Source organism: Lactuca serriola, chromosome 4, assembly GCF_051521515.1.
Source record: "Lactuca serriola cultivar US96UC23 chromosome 4, Lser_US96UC23_V15, whole genome shotgun sequence".
In the NCBI taxonomy this organism is placed as follows: domain Eukaryota; kingdom Viridiplantae; phylum Streptophyta; class Magnoliopsida; order Asterales; family Asteraceae; genus Lactuca; species Lactuca serriola.
Genome location: NC_136411.1, coordinates 387,211,502 through 387,225,564, shown reverse-complemented (window position 1 = coordinate 387,225,564; position 14,063 = coordinate 387,211,502).

The window sequence follows — 14,063 nt, the reverse complement described above, 5'->3', positions numbered from 1 at the left end:
GGGCCCCTCGCTGATTTGATGATGACAAATGGAAGTGCTCGGCCAGGCCAGGACTGATTTGATTTGTTCAATTAGTCAGTCGTCATAAATCGGAAATCGGGAAACAACAAATGGACAGAGATAATGATTATAATCCATGTCTCAGTCCATATGATATCTAGAATGGAGTAATATATGATACCTTATCTAATGGACAAGTCATTGACAAAGGTCAGAGTTCATCGGCAAGGTCAGATTTCGATAGAAGCTTTTGAGAGCTACGATTGCCAGTTGGTTCTTGAAGTCATACGCAATAATAGTTTTAGACTTATCCAAGTGGGAGACTGTTGGATTAATGTCTAAGTCCATAACTATAATTGGTAAGACTTGACCCAACCCGGCATGGTCCCTTTGGGTTACATGGCATCATGCATTTGGATAGACTATAATGAGAGAAATAAGACACTTATGGTTATTAATATATTATAAGTTCTAGTATATTAATAATAAGAATAATAATATTATTTAATTAGTATTGATCAAGAATTAATCTAGGATTAATTAAGTGATCAAAAGAAGACTAATTAAATATATGGGTTGATTGTGCAAATCATCCATAACTTATATAGTGGGCCAAAGCTCCATGAATAATCAAGTTGGGTTAAACCCATAGGATGCTCCATGGATGCTCCATGGAGGTTACATAACCCATGGGTCATGGAAATGAAAGGTCATGACAATTAGGGTTTACATGGTGTAACCCTAATTGTAACACACTATATAAGCATCATATTATTCACCAAAATCGGCACTAGTGGGTGTAAAAGAAGGGCTAGCCGATTTCATGAAGTGTAGATTTCTCTCAAGTTATTCCAAGTGTATTTGGTGTTGTGTGAACCATTTGAGGTGTCACACTTGGGTCAATAGGCACTCAAGCTTCATGAAGACTTTCTACATCAAAGAGGTATGTATTCTATCTTGCTATATTCATTGTTTTGTATCCTAGATTAGGATAATACCTTGGAAGTTCATATTTGCATGTATAATAGAGAAAACATAGATCCAAGGTATTTAGGGTTGCATGTACACTTAGGAGTGTTAGAATGCTCAAAACCCATCACACATATCATCATATATACAATGCATCCACACAAAGTGATTGGTTGTAGCACCAACCTGCCAAATCTCCTATTCACATAAACATACATTGGAATCATATATGAAATAACGTGTCTAGTCCAAACCCAAGTGAATGTTATGGGCCAAACATAGTCTTACAGTCACATATTGCCATGGGCTAAATCATGATCTTTCCTTACAATTTCCAAGGGCCAAATCTTGGTCCTGCATGCAAGTGCCAGGGGCCAGATCCTGGTTTTACATACAACTGCCAGGGGCCAGATCCATGTCTTCCATATAGCTGCCAAGGGCTAGATCCTAGTCTTCCATACAATGGTCAGGGGCCAGATCTTGATCATTCATGTAATACAATAAGTCATATGTTGTTAGTGATCAGATAAACAGTCGAACAGATGACCCAATCGAAAGCGAACAATCAGACAAGAGCACCGCAATAAGGCATTAGACCAAGAATTCTCAGGCTATTCAATTTAACTACATAGAACACAAGCTATCATTACCACATAATCATATAATATAAACACACAATAGAAACTAGTATATACATACCCTTAGTAGTTAGCATTCTCTAGTTACCCTACCATTGACCACTTCTAAAATAAGTCATCCGCTGGTCAGTCATACATAATCTTGATAATTGGCCTACCCCAGTTACCCTAACCAAACATAACAACTAACAACATCACACAATCAACATGCAAGACCCTACCAGTCTAGCATACCAAGAGACCAAGTGTCCTAAATTGCACATGAATAACAAGGAGTTATCCTAGTCCACTAGCATACTTGTACTCAGACAGTACCTCTATCCAACCATGCAATGGGTATACAATGAGATATGTGGGATAGTGAGAAAGTCACATGAAGTAAAGATTCAGAGAAGCACAACAGCACTTTCATACCTTTCACATATCGATCCTGCGATCCGAATGACATCAGAAGAGATAAATCATCCATCAATAGACCAAATCTTCTAAGTTTTACTCCAAATCAAACTGGTCAAAATTCAATGGTCAATGGTCAACAAAATTCAATATCCACTACGAAGTGGAGAGCACTTCGCCATGTCGTGGGCATGAAAGGACAAAATAGAAGACATGTAGGGCATCACCAAGTCATGAACCTCCTTGGCCATGTCGTAGGCATATCCGGACAAAACAATTTTAGTTTGGACTCCACCTCGTCGTGGTCACTCCTTATCCATGTCGTGGTCACTAGAAGACTCAACAATTCTTAATTAAGGGGTTAAACCTAACAGATCAAAGCTCATACTTCCATATTTGATTCTTTTCAATGAGTTAATGGAGGAAGTCTGCAACTTTATCCATTAGGACCTCACCACAAGAAAAAATCTTAAATCATAAGTTCATAAAGTCCATAATATGACCTTAACTTGTGCATGGAGCAAATGGGACCAAGACTTAACATTTTTTCCATCAAAAAGGGCCAAAATATGGTCACCAAACAAGACTAAGGTTCTAGAATTGTCCAAAATTCCAAGAAAACTTCTTCAAAGCACTTCATGGAATGAAATAAAATAAGAGAATGATAAAGGTAGAAGCTTTATACCTTGCCAATCTCCACAAGATACAGGAGATACAAGATCTGAAGCAGATACACTTCTCCCACTAGCAATCACACCTTTTTCTTCTTCCTAAAGTGAAAAACAAGGCTTTAAACCTCAAGAATACAACAAGAATCACCAAAAGAGGGAAAAGGTTCATCTTGTTGGTCGGAGGCTGAAGAGGGTGCCCTAATCTTGGATTTAGAGGCTTTAAATATGGAAGAGACCCTAGAAGATCATGGGCTTGGGCTGCAGCACTCGCCACGTCATGGCAACCCTTTTGTCATGTCGTGGAGCTCTCCAAAGATGCATTTTCCATAAAATCCATGTCGCGTTGTGGTCATCCATGCACCATGTCGTGGCACAGGGTTTTTCTCCAAAAAGCCCATCTTTGATCCTGTTAACTCTTTAGATAAACCATTCTAGATAATGGGTGTTGCAACTCTCTCCCACTTAAATTATGTTTCACCCTCAAAATCTGTACTTACAAATTACTCTTAAAACACCCTCCAAACCCTTTGTAGATTTTCCAAATCCACTCCCATCTTGTACCAACCGACGCCACCCTGAATGCCCGAAACTGCAACAACTACAACCATAGGGATTTCCAATACCAAACGAATAGGCCAAACCCAAGTTGAATTCCCAAAGGTCTACTTCATAACCACTACAGCACTGAGACAATGCTTTGAACAGACACTTCCTTCAATCCCTAATCCAATTTAATCCTTAATGAGAAACACACGACCCGACGAAGAGGTAACACTAACGCCTTACAACTAACCCACGTCGAGAAGAAATAACTTCCTTATCCATAATCTGAAGACTCTGAAACCATGCCTGACTTCCAGACAGACAGAGCCACCCGAACCTCAACCATACTGACCAAAACTCACATATATGATCAGACAATGAATCGACAATCCGAATATTGAATCTAACAACCCTTGATAGAAACTAGCTGTAACACCCCATTTTCACATTTCAATAGAATTCAATATAAATCATCATTTATAAAATCCGAGAAAGAAATATATTAACTTTTGGCCTAAGTAATCATCATAATCATGTAGGAAATGTCGATACGATTTTCGTAGATATATATAGAACGCTTAAATCCGACTTCGTATCAAAAAGTTATGCTTCTTCGAAGTTTCGTGATTAAACCAACACAGCTCAACATATCACAAAAGTGAATTTTTGATAGATTACTTTTTAGCCAAAGAGATCTAAAAGAAAGTTGTAGTAGTCATAAAACCGAGAAAGTGCATACAAAGAATGTGTAAATCTGACTTAGTGAGAGGAAGTTATGATTTTTCGAAGTTTCAGCGCAACAGTGTGGGCTGAAACCACATGCAATCTAGATTTGTGTGTATTTTAACGACATGCCATGAACCCTTTTAGAGGCATGTTCCGAATAGAGAATCCAGTTAGGAAGTCATAGATAAATTTCCGTAGTAAAGCACTTTATATCGAGTGGACTTTGCCGATATTTCACGTCTAAAGGCGATTGTTTGTAGTACAACATAAAGTTCAGGAAGTCTAGACCGACGAGTTCCCGATTTTGAACGGCTTCGCGAGGAGTTTAGGAGTGTGCCTAAGTTAGAAAATGAATTTCTACGACTAAATAAGTACAGATATGCGAATTTGATATGGCAGCGTCAGCTAAGATCATGAGTTGGTCTCAATGAATCCAATAAGGTGTCATCTAGGAGCGCAAGGAGCAGGATTTTGGGGATGAAATATTTGTAAGTGGGGGAGAGGTGCACCCCATTTTTTCATTTCAATAGAAGTACATATTAACCGTCATTTATAAAATTTATGATAGAAATATATTACTTTTTGGCCCAAGTAATCATCATAATCATGTAGGAAACGTTGATGCGATTTCTGTACATATATATATATATATATATATATATATATATATATATATATATATATATACGCTTAAATCCAACTTCATATGAAGAAGTTATGCTTCTTTGAAGTTTCGAGATTAAACCGACACGGTTCAGCGTATCGTAAAATTGAATTTGTGATAGATTACTTATTAGCCTAAGAAATCTAAACTAAAGTTTTAGTAGTCTTAAACCTAGAGTGTGCATATAAATAACGTCCAAATCTGACTTCGTGAGAGGAATTTATAATTTTTCGAAAATTCAGCGCAACAGTACAGGCTCAGAAATCGAAATTCAAAACAATTGATTGTTAGCCGAAACAATATAGAAGAGAATTAAATATATCGTTAATAGGAGCCCAACGATATAAAGATGGCCTAAAACGGAATATGTATGAAGAAGTTATGAATTTTCCATGGTTGTTAGTAGTATAATCTTCGTAGACTGTTAAATTTAAAATCGTACAAGAGTTAGCCGACAGACTCTAAATAAAAGTTACAATACTCACCGATAACTATGTGATGATATAAAAGAACGTCAAAAATGGAGTTATTATGAGAGATATATGATTTTTAGATGAATTGGCGATTTTACATGGCTAGGCGACGGAGAACCACTCATATGCGGACATGTGGCAGCATTATGGAGGGGGAGTGCTTATAAAGCAAGGGCGTGGAACGCACCTTGTCTGTGCGCGATGCATACCCTTATCTTACTACCTATAAATAGCAGTCACCCTCCCTCTTCATTCCTCACACCTCCCATTGCTTTACTTCTCTATTTTCGTCGATTCTAGCCCCATTTTCCCTTAGGTTTAAGAGTCTGGCGAAGCCCGGAGGTCCCTAAGAGCCCAACATTTAGTAGCTAGCAGGCCGGAGTTCTGCCAGTGCAATTTTCAGACGTTTGTCATAGTCATTTTTATGAACCTATAAATAGGATTTATCAGTAATTCCAGTTATAATATAGATTGATCTACTTACGGGAAAGATGTCTAGAATGGTTACATTAGCTTAGTTGTTGGATTTCAAAAAGGCTATATGTTGAAATGGTCCTGCCTCACAACCATCTGGCCTGGTTGATCCTTATTTGTTAAAAATTTCAGTATTTGTTGGGATTAGTGAAAGATCTAGTTGCATTATCAGATCGTCATAGAAATTAATAGGTTAAAGTATTATAGGTTAATACTCTTTAGACGCGTTGACCTCCAGTGGGATCGCCCAGAAAGCTATTAATCCTCTAACAAACTGTCCGGGTGAGTTATCTCACTATACCTTGTAGTACAAAAGATATCCATGTATATTAGGATGGAGAGCTAGTAGATTAGAAAATATAAATGTGTTTGTATTAGTAGAATCTAAAGTGTGGTCTCTATATGCATAATTGTTGTGATATTAGACCTAAGTAGGGGTTGATGGTGGAACGGTTAAAGAGGTCATGAACCTATTCCAAGATATATAATGGCAGATCGTGAACCATTGTTTGCATGCATGTATATGTATTGTGGTATATGGTATTTTAGGTAACTCACTAAGCCTAGCGCTTACCAAGTTGTTATAAATGTGTTTTAGGTATTTTGTGAGAAGGGAAAGGTTCGACTATACACACGCGCATTCACAACATGCTTCCACATACTGTAATTATAACTATGATATATTTTAAATAAATAAAAATGAAAAATTTTCCATGAAATTTAGGACGTTACAAGTTGGTATCAGAGCCCTGGTTTGAGCGAACTTGATGAACAGTCATGTGATTCCAAACTCAAACTAAGGATCTGAGTAACTAATGAATCTTTTTGTAAGAAAAATAATACAAAAGGGGAAGAATGTGATGCGTACAGTCAGCCAAAGCTCAGAAAAGAAAGTGATTCCCAAAATATCCATGTTGGTTATAAGTGAAATGTTAGAAATGCATGCTAGTATGTAGGCTAGGGATCTTTTCAAGGATTGCTGCTTAGAATTTCCTGATAATTAAGATGCCTTAGAACTTAGAGATTTGCTTGTTATTTGTTGCTTAAAACCTATATTAATATTAATTATTTATTTGACAAATACGTTAGGTTGCATGCTCCCAAAAATAGATAGTTTTAGATTGTTGTATTTGGCACTATTTCGCAGGTTTCTTATGAGTCTAACCATTCTAGTGTCGGATATTTCAGTCTCCATACCATTTGATTTCAGAGGCATATAATTGTATTCTCCAAATAATTAGTAAATATTGGTAGAAGCTCGTCTTCAACCAATAATAGGGAGGAGTGGAAGAAATCCTACAAGGAGAGGCTATGAAGTTTAATATATGTTCGGTAAGACATATATTTGTAAGATAGGACGTCGGTACACAAACAAGATCCAAGTAAAGTCTAGGTTAGAAATAATTAGGTCCTTGAAACACTGTATGTGTGTGTGTGTGAAAATGCCTACCAAATAGCAAGTGTAGTGAATTGGAAACATTTGAGAAATTCTTAGGTCTAGTATGGACATGTGTGGAAGGTAGTATGGGCCCATACTACCGGAAGTATAGGATCCATACAGGAATCAAGAAAAGCCACAAAGTTGCTAAGAAACTGGAAAGGATTTGAATAACATTTTAGATTTAGTACGATTCATATTAACATATTCTCGTTACGCCCCCAACATGGTGATGATTACAAGATCAAGTAGATTGGGTTCTGGATATGAAGGGTTAGGACCAAGCAAGAATAAGATACACGATTGGATCGGGGTGGTGGTATCAAAAAATGTAAGAGAAATACTTCTGTAAATGTTCGGAACTATCAAAACCGAACTAATCTCCATGTTTGATGAATGGTACGGTGTTGTTCTCAGTATCGTTGTCGCCGCAACAACTGTTGTTGTCGCTGTTGCAGCTTCTCTTAGAGAGAAGAAGATACCTTATCGAGAGTTAAAAAACACCAAACCCCCAAATTTTGATGGTGTTAGAAATCAAATTGTTTCTTTGAGATGGACCTCAGATGTGGAAGGATGCTTCTACACTTGTGCTTGTCCGGCGAACCTAAATTTCAGATACATGTAAAATCTTCTACGTCTAGGAGAAAAAGACCGATGGAACTTTGTCACCAAGAATTATTCACCGGAAGAGAAGAGTGTGGTGACTTGGGAACAGTTTGTTGAAAAGTTCAAGGCAGAGTATGTTCCACAAGTACAAAGGGAGCGAATCGCTCAAGAATATATGTCACTCAAACAGACCACTGAATCAGTGACCAAGATCACCAAGATTTTCTCTGAGAGGATCTTATTCTATCCAGAATATGCCTCATCATAACAAGTTCAAATGTCACGATACTTAAGCATGCTCAAAATTGATATCATGGAATTCATATCAAACAATCAATACAAGACCCTAGCAAAAATCCAATAGCATGTCAAGAGAAGAGAAATCAAGTTATAAACTCAACGAAAGGAGAAGAGGCGGAATTCGGCTCCATCTCAACCAATTGCCAAGAGATCCAAGCACAACGAGTCAAGGTCTGGAGGAAAGAGGGTCCCTCAGTGTAATAAGTGTGAAAAGTCCCATGAAGGAGTCTTTTGTGCTACAATGTGCTATCAGTGCGGCAAGCAGGGATATTATAATAGAAACTGAAAGTAGGGAGCATGGGGAGTACATATTTGTTTCCACTACAACCAGATAGGCCACATCAAGGCTAATTGTCCTTTTCTGAACCCAATAGGTGCAATACAATCTCCAATACATGCAACATAAAGGATAATTGATGCACAGCATGGTAGAGTTGAAGCCACAAGAGCCAAAGGGTGAGCCTTTCAACTCGTGACAGAGGAAGCAAATGAAGCACTAGAGTTTGTAGCAGGTTGTACTTTTAATCGAGGAAAAGCTCCAGCATAAATCTAATCGCACCGAAGAGATTAATAGTGCTTTTAGACTTTAGCTAAAACCTTATGTAATACAAATATGACGATAAGTTATAATAAATATGGAAAGTTAAGTCTATATTATTTCTAGTGTTAAGATTACAACATTGTTCTTATCACGATCTTATCCTGTTTTGATCGTGATTGAGAAAAACAGTTGCATTAAGCTCAAGTAAGTAATACTCCGATAAGAACATTGAAGTTCATTGAATATGACAAAATGAGTTTCTTCAAAGTAAAAAAGGAGCTATGGATCACATCGACTTAGCTAGCCTGGATTATGATCATGAAAGAAAATCCACAAGCAATGGATCAAACCCAAGTGGGGAGAACTGGCCCATTAGATGAATGTACGAAGAGGAGTTCAACTTTCGCTCTGTACATCAAATACCACGAGGGTGCAAAACAAGTAGATATAAATTTTTCGTTTAAGTTTAATTACTCAAGATAAAAGAAGGGAGTCTTTGGCTAAGATTACCCATAGGCTATGAATTTCTTGCTTCTTAAGGAAAGATATGTCTTTCCTCCCAAGCGTCTAGTAGGATTTAGGAATCGGGCAAATTCTCAGGTACGTCTTAGATAGCCAAGAGAACCCGATAGGTTTGTGCCTTCAAGATTTTAGGATTTATTCTCACAACAGAGGACTAGTATATAAAAAATTCAGTAGGTCGTGTAGATCGCCAAAAAATGGGGTTAAGTACTCAATACATGTACCAGACTTTGAGATTTCATTCAAACTGTAGTAAGGATTTAGCTAACCCATGACAAACAATTTTAGCAATAGGATCAATGTCAAAGGAGAGAGTGTTTTTGTGAGTACGATTAGAGAAACATAGTAAGAGACCAATCAAAAAAAGACTATGTCTATTAAGCATATGCTAATACTTCAATGTTACTTTAGGAATCAGGGTAGATTACGTATTTGGATTATTTATTCCTTTAGTAGTAAGCACAAAAAAATTAACATAAAACTATAACCGGATCTTAGGTCAACATAAGATGACAATTAGACCTTAGCATTTGTACATTGTAGATTAAGGACCTTTAAGATTACTCGTAGCCACAAAAGTTCGAAAAGTAGATCCTTATGATGAGTCTGTTACTAATATTAGAGTATTGGTTCCAAAGTTTCAAGTCGGTAAACTAGTTGTAGAAGTTTTGGTTAAATGGAACGCCCTAAAATAGGTAAAGAAACCATGAGTAATCTGGATTTGTGTGTATTTTAAGGACATGTCATGATCCTTTTTAGAGGCATGTTCCGAAGAGTGGCTCCCGTTAGGAAGTCATAGATTTCTGTAGTAAAGCACTTTATATTAAGTCGGTTGTGTCCACATTTCATGTCTAAAGGCGACTATCCATTGTAGAACATAAGGTTCAGGAACTCCAGACTGACGAGTTCCCGGTTTTGGATGACTTCACGGTGTGTTCAGGAGCACACCTAAGATAGAATATGAAGTTCTATGGCTAAATAAATACAGATAGGCGAATTCGATACAACAGCGTTAGCTAAGATCATGAGTTGGTCTCAATGACTCCAATAGGGTAACGTCTAGGAGCGCAAGGAGTAGGATTTCGGGGTCGAAATCTTTATAAGTGGGGGAGAGTTGTAACAACCCATTTTTGCGTTTCAATAGAATTAAATATAAATCGTCTTTTTTAAAATTTGAGATAGAAATATATTACTTTTTTTTCCATGTAATCGTCACAATCATGTAGGAAACGTCGCTATGATTTCCGTATATATATATATATATATATATATATATATATATATATATATATATGCTTCTTCGAAGTTTCGCGATTAAACTGACACAGATCAACGTATCATAAAAGTGAATTTTTGATAGATTACTTATTAGCCGAAATGATCTAAACTAAATTCGTAGTAGTCTTCAAACCGAGAGCGTGCATATAAAGATCGTCAAAATCTGACTTTGTGAGAGAAAGTTATGATTTTTCGAAGTTTCAATGCAACAGTGTAGGCCAAGAAATCGAAATTCAAATTGGTTGAGTGTTAGACAAAACAATCTAAACAAGAGTTGTATATCTCGTTAATAGGAGCCCATAAAGGCAGTCAAAAATGGAATTTGTATGAAGAAGTCATGAATTTTACACGGTCGTTAGCAATATAATCTTCGTAGACTGTTAAAATTAAGAGTCTGGCGAAGCCCTGAGGTCCCTAAGAGCCCAACATCTAGTAGCTAGTAGGTCGGAGTTATGCCAGTGTAATTTCCAGACTTTTTTCTAGGAAATCTTTGTAAGTTAAATTACACTCAACATTATTTTAATTGTAACTTATATTTATAGTCATAGTCGTTATTATAAACCTATAAATAAGATTCATCAGTAACTCCAGTTATAATACTGATTGATCTACTTAAGGGAAAGTTGTCTAGAATGGTCATGTTGGCTTAGTTGTTGGATCCCACTATACCATGTAGTACAATATATGTATGTATATATATATATATATATATATATATATATATGTGTGTGTGTGTGTGTGTGTGTTAGGATAAAGAGCTAGTATAGTAGAAAGTATAAATGTGCTTGTATTAGTAGAATCTAAAGTACATTCTCAATATGTGTAACTGTTGTAATATCTGACCTAGGTAGGGGTTGATGGTGGGATGGTTAAAGAGGCGGGGAACCTATAGATCCACATACTTTTACTTAGGGGATGATGGTGGAACGGTTAAAGAGGTCGAGAACCTATTCCAAGATATATATATATATATATATATATATATATATATATATATATATATATATATATATATATATATATATATATTGGCAGAGCGTGTGATCCATTGTTTGTATACATGTATATGTATTGTGGTATATGGTATTTTGGGGAACTCACTCAGCTTAGCGCTTACCTAGTCATTATAAATGTTTTTAAGAAATCGTTTTCTTATAAAAAAAATTATTAATCCTCAGTTTGAGTTTGGACACACTATATGGTGTGGTTGAATCCATCAAACGAAGGCTCTACTACCAACTTGAAGTGTGTCAAAAATCATAGGAAGTTTTTTTTTCCATTTTTAATAAGATAAAAACCACTCATTCCCTTTCATCAAAATATTATCATAGTATCAAAAGTAGTTTCACCACAAACATCAAAATATCATAAAACAAAAGTGTGGAATCCCCCAGTGGATGTGATGCAATCAAGCATGGCTCTTCCACTTGCAATAAGAATTAACCGAAACATTTGAACTTAAAAATTTAAGCATAAAGCTTAGTAAGTTCCCCAAAATACCACATACCATACATATTCACATATATAACAATACGGTCTATTTCAGCCAACTGGTCTATTTCAACCCATGTGAATATTATGGTCCTCCCACGGTCTTACAATCACTTCTACTGTTACAATCCTCCTACAGTCTTTCCTGTTATGTTCCTCCCATGGTCTTTTATACAATTGAAATGGCCCTCCCGTGGTATTTCGTATAGTTTCTATAGGCCTCTCATGGTCTTTCATACAGCTTATATGGTCCTCCCGTAGTCTTTCTTATAGAAGTCACAAAGACAATCTAGCATACTACATAGTATAGTGAGAAGACTCATCTCGCAAATCCAGGTAGACTATGCCACAACTTGCAAGATCGTAAGACTGATACTAACCACTGCCTAATGTAAAACAAGAGTCCAAGCCTTAATCTACCATTTAAAACTATAAAGATGACCCAAAGTCAACCTGGTCAAAACTCAACCTTATAGACAACTGCATCATGGCAAGGTCTTGGCCACACCATGGTCTGCTACATCAGGACCATGATGGATTAGCCCACCGCACCATGGTCGGCACCTGACCACATTGTGGTTACGTTGGCAGATCCATCCTCCTAATAAGTCCTTAACCCATTAAGTTATCCACCCAAACTTCCAGAAAGCTTCTTTTCACCCAAATGATTCATAAAAATCCTAACTTTGTGTACATGCATTTCACGCACCAACTTAGGTCAAAATAAAGAGAAAATGAAGCCAAATTCCATGCATGGAATCTACACAAGCTAAAAGTCTATATCTGAAACATAAGTTATCCTTGGGACCTCAGGGAAGGATAAAGTTGCAAACTTTATCACAACCATATACTCATATAAGCACAATGTGAATAAATTAGCTTGTTTCTTAGATCTAAAATGGATGAATCATAAAGGTAAGAACTTGAAGACTTACAAAAGTCCAGAATATGCACAAAGAGATGGAGATGAGTTTTCTTGATGATTCCTTGCTCTACAAGACCTTCCTTACTTATTCAAAGGCCACCAAGAGCATAAAATGAGCTCAAAATGATCCCAAAAAGGCTAGGTTTTGATTCTTTGCACTTGGAGGTGATGGAGGATGACAATGGGAGAACCTTAGCCATCATATTCTTTAAATAGTGCCCAAGGCCCAAGATCTAGTGTTTTGAGCCCGACCTCCACCGCATCGTGGCACAAGCCCTACCCCACCGTAGTGATGGGAAAAACCTGAAAACTACAACATTACAGAGCACAAGATTTACACCTAGAAACCAAGTGTTACAATTATATTTTCTATTTTTTTACTAGTATGTTCCTTATGTAAAGAGGCATTGACTTTTAGGTTGTGTTCATGCGAATTCGACCCCGCTTCCCTATGCTATCCTTTAGTGCAACCAAGTAGTGATTTTTATTTATTTAGGTATAAATGGCGCTTAAAAAGTAGGTATTTATCTCATCCAAATCGTTGGGCCAGACCTCAATAACGAGTTCTTGGAGAACCACCTTCTCTGCTCATACCTCCAACACATGTGCACACTGTTATGCGCCCATCAACAACCTCTTTTCATCCACCAAACAACCCAATTTCACTTCCTTAGCTCTAGTTTGGAAGGGATCAACATCCTACTAGTTTGTCTTAAATGTTTAGTTCCATGTTGTTACAAGAATCGGGTGAATGGATTATGAACACTAGCGTGAACGATCATCTTCATGAGAAAGGAGGTATACTCGATTGTATTTGTAATAATCATAACTCTCATCATATCGTAGTTGGGTATGGGTCCAAAAATCATGTACCAAAGACCATACATACCACTTTTCCAATTAAAAGCATATACTAGCCTTTACATTTAAATAACATACTTGTCACCTCATTCATCATCAAAAAATCTTATTTTTGTACACAAATTCACTAGCCAAAATAAATGTTCTATTGATTTTGGTGAATTTGATTTTACTATCAAGGATTACAGGACACACTAACCTCTATTCCGATGTAATAGTAACGATCATCTCTATCTGATTAATCAACTATCACCTCAAACCCTTCTCTTCAGTGTCTCGATCACCTAGAAAATAAAACTTTTCAATTTTTACTTTTTTATAATTCCATTTCATGTTATATAAACTTGTCAAATGTGGTTTGCCCTACATGTCAACTCGGCAAAACATACTATACTTCCATTTATGCTTTCTAATTATGTTGTTTCACATGCATTTAACATTATTCATTATGATGTGTAAACCTCACCTATCTCAAGTGTGTTCGTTAAATGTATCACATTATTATGGTGGTCAATTTGACATAATGGCTAAAAGTGTCACACTCTCC